We start from the raw sequence: 4,612 nt of genomic DNA on the forward strand, positions 1-4,612 counted from the left end.
ATAAACTTTGCTTTATATTTGGAGGTGGTTCTGTTAGAACCACATTTCTACTGGCTAGTATCTGTAACTTTGGGGACTTTATCTCTCTGACCTCAGTTTCCTTATATGTAAAATGAAATGGTAATGACATTTAAAGTTTCTTTTAGGGCAAAATATCATAGTCTAAGCCCTCTATTATTCTTTAAAACAACATTATATGATAAGAAGTTCAGGAAATAATAATATGTTATTGATTTTTTGGGGGAAAGGGCTTAGAAAAGTTTAAATTACTTATCCAAAGCCACTTGGAAATTAGTTATGTAGTTGGCTAATTAGTAATTTAGATAAGAATTCGTATTTTGACTAAATTGGCAGTGTAATTTTCAGTAACCTAGGAAGTTTGAAGCATTTGCCAGGAGTGTTTGTGAGTCATAGAATTCTCAAACTACAAAGTACTCTATATTTATAATAATAGTAACTTATATTTACCAAAACACTTTAATTTTTTTATTTATTTAAGGCAATGGGGTTAAATTACTTGCCCAAGGTCACATAGCTAGGCAATTATTAAGTGACTGAGGTCAAATTTGAACTCAGGTTCTCCTGACTCTAGGGCTGATGTTCTATCCACTATGTCACCTAACTGCCCCAAAAATACACTTTAAGGCTTTCAAAATGATTTACATGCATTAACTAATTTGAGCCTCAAGATCCTTATTCCCATTTTATAGATGAGAAAAATGAAAGGGTGAAAGATGTTAAATGTCTTGGAACATACTAATAAGTGTCCAAAATGGGAGCTGATCCAAGACTTCATAATTTCAAGTCTCTTTCTCTATCCATTACATACTTTTTCCTCATCTAGTTCAAGCAATTCATTCTACAGATAAGGAAAATGAAGTTCAAGATGGTTCAATGACCTCAAACAGAGGTGAAGTGAATTGAAGCACTAAGATATGAACTATTTTCGCATAAATCATTGCTCTCTATGTCATTATATCAAAGGGAAAGAAAAGAATAATTTTACAAATAGATATTAAGCTAAATACATCCTTGTAGAATTATTTTAAAAAGGACAAAAATATCCAAAACTCAATTTTCATTACTTCTTCCTAAAATTCAGGAATGTTCTTAAGCGAAATGAAATTGTAGCAGCCATTATCAAAGATGATAACAATGGTTCATCTGGTAAGCCTGATTTCTCAAGCATTTTCCTTTCTATAGCCCAGTAGGATAATTACTGGAAGGATCCACATTTTGCAGAATAGGAAAATGAGTCAAGGGAGGAGGAATCCCTTGACCAATGTCCCAGAACTGGATTTTTGAGTCCAGTTCTTGGAATTCCAAGCCTTTCCAAAGCTCTTAACACTATTCCATTCCATAGTCTTTCATGTCAAATTATCTTGATTTTTGCTTCTAATTGTACCTCCAGTGAGTACCTACAATTCATTTATGTTTGGAGCATAATAAGAACATAATAAATGTTTGTTGCTTTGCCTGGATCAAAATGAAATATTAGTAACTAGGCATTAAAGTAAACATAAAAAGCCAGTAGTGAAACAAAGTTTCTTATTGAGGCAGTATGCAATAAAGAAGATAATTCCAGGTACATAGCTTAAAATATAATTTTACATTTTTGGTGAATAAGAATGAAATCTAAATATGAATTTGGATATAATTAATGAGCAGCTATTGGGCAGAATAATGGTGAGTTGGGAGTCATTTTTTTAGTGTGCATACCAGACCTGGGAAATCTATCTCAGGTCATTAACATATCTTCGGAAACCAAATGAATATTTGTCATAAAGAATTATCTAGAAAGGAATTAGTAAGCTCAGTGTTGCATATCTTTGTGGATATTGCCACACCAAAATTAATTACATTTATTAATAGCTGTTTTCTCAAGGGATGTTTTTCTCAGTTATCCAAATAAGTCATCCTATATTCTGACAGAATGTTGTTTGTATTTCTTTAAATACTATTACATATTTTAAGGGGGGTTGAAAATGATAACTGCATTAGCAAATAATAAAAGTAAAAAGAAACTTGTAACTTAATTATTAAAAATTAGAATTATATGTAATGTATATATGGATAGTAACAAATTAAATTTGAAACAAAGAGCCCTACTATATCCTAGTTGGTCTTTGACAGAAGTTTTCCCTTAGAAGTTGCAATTATTTAAAAGTCCCATTAATATTAATGAGGGCTATCTGTTCAAATTAGAAAGAAAATAACCACCTTTAGAACAGAATTGTTAAATGATTATCTATCACAGATGGGCAAAACAGGTTGAATGAAGCATCATTACCCAGTGAAAATTTGGTTTCTTGAAAATTAAGCATATTTACTTCCCTATTTATTGTTCATTACATGGTAGGTGGTGCTATAACTTCTGGGATGAAAATTTCTTCAAAACATCTTCTGATCTGGTCTTGGGGCTTGCCATTTTCAATGTCCTTATCTGAATGTTTTCCAAATCAGTATTGTTCTTCTTAATGGTGGTGCCCAAGGCTCAACATGGTACTCCAGATGTGCTCTTAACAGGACCAATTAATTAACTGGGCAAGTGGATTGATCTCCTTTTTATTAAATTATTAACAACATATTTTAGAATATTTTGCTATTTCCAAGGATCTGTGAATTCCTTGATATGAATATTTTCTCTAAGAAATGAATCAGGTTTTGTGGTTGCACCCTAGGGAATCACTAATATTGAGCTTGCAAACCACTAAAATTCCTGAGTCTTTTCCATGAGAGCTATTCACAAGTCATTCTTCTACTATGTTATTCTCAAGTTGATTTTTTGAGCCCAAGTAATACTTTGTAACCATCATTTAATTTAATCTCATTTTATTTATTTTATGAGAAAGAGTAAGAGATATATTGCCTGGGAAAACAGTTTGGCTCTCATTTACTTGAAATTTTTTTGTAATCATTTTTCCCAATTTTATCTTCCTATTGAATGAGAAAGCTTTTCCATAACATTTTAAAGTTCACTTCTTTTATATATTCAGATGATTTTTAGACTCAATTATCCTGACTAGATTATGAATATCCTTAGTCTAAAGGCTATTCAGTTAGTTTCTGATTAATAATTATACTAAAATGTTACCTACAGTGCTGAGAGAAGGACTACAGGGCCCCAGGTGAGCTCTTAAATTCCTAAATCTCCTTCTCAAGAAACCTCACACTACCTAAAGAACTATTTGCAACAAAACCAGAAATGCTAGGGCTGCACCCTGCTGAAACTAATATGAAACTAAAAAAAAGAGAAGAAAAAAAACAACCACTTCATAGAAAAGCATTTATCTGACCTGTAGGTCAGAGTAAGAGGAGTGCTCTATAGGTGGTAGGATGCCAAATCCAAAGAAATCCATGACTATGTGGGCAGCATTCAACTTCAAGAGTATGTAATAGACCTCGGTGAACAATCTCTGTATTTGTTTTGATGATGTGCTTCCTTCCCAGAGTAAAGGCCTCGCCTGGGCAAAGTGACTATTTTGTCCATATGGCACTCCAAACTTGCTGAGAGGTGGGTTGGGCTAACCAGTATTCATTCCAATTCCCTGGGCTACAGGTTAGAATTTAGGCTATTATGAACCCACTGAGGTCAGTTTTCATCCCTGTGGTCATAGGAGATCAGAAAACTGGTCTTCATTTTCTTCCGTACTTGCAGAACTCAGACTACAAGTGAAAGTGGGAGGATGGATTTCTATCCTCGGTAGCCTTAGAAGATGCATTCTTGGCCTTTGAGAATCATAAAAGTAAAACTGGAATCATTCCAAGTAACCTTCAGGGGAATTTTTTTTCATTCTGTCTTTTATTGATTTAAAAATTCGGCTTGGATCTCCAGAAAAAAAAAAAAAAGACATTTTGCTTAACTAAAAACAAAAGGTCAGGGGAATATATACTCTGATTTATTTTATCCTTGGTAAGCTGAGTTTCTTCACAAGGAATTCAGGTAATTGCTGATGGGAGGAAGACATTAACACACCAGTGTGAATTATTGGATTGCTGAACTGCTTTATGACCAGCAGAACCTACTTTGGTTTATGACCATTAGAACCAGGAAATGGGACTTTCTGTATATCTTATCCATCTATCCATCCATCTATCTATCCACCCATCTATCCAAACTTTTTTTCTGTTTCATTTCTTTTTTTTGTTTCATTTCTTTGTTTCTGTCTGTCTGTCTGTCTGTCTATCTATCTATCTATCTATCTATCTATCTATCTATCTATCTATCTATCCAATATGTCCAATCCTAATTCATTGTTTCTGCTTAGGTGCAGAAGTAAAGTGTTCAGGATGAAGCAGGTATAAATCTTGCTAAATAGTCACACGTGCTTCAGTGCTTGTTGTTTAGGTAAGGACTAGGAGCAACAGAAAGCCTCTTTGGTGTGGTATAGCTGAAAAGTGTTTTGTAAATGCATAATACATATACACATACATGTATGTGCATAGCTGTATGAATGTATGCACCTATGTATCTGGGAAAGAATTATGGAAAGGATACTGACAGAAATTCTTAATCTGGTACTCATGTACTTAAAAGTTTTATAACTTATTGATTGTAAATTGTTTTCTTTGGAATTGTATGAATGGTATTAAATGGATTTAAAAGTAAAAT

The sequence above is a fragment of the Macrotis lagotis genome, chromosome 3 (genome assembly GCF_037893015.1).
Source record: "Macrotis lagotis isolate mMagLag1 chromosome 3, bilby.v1.9.chrom.fasta, whole genome shotgun sequence".
NCBI classification, from domain to species: domain Eukaryota; kingdom Metazoa; phylum Chordata; class Mammalia; order Peramelemorphia; family Peramelidae; genus Macrotis; species Macrotis lagotis.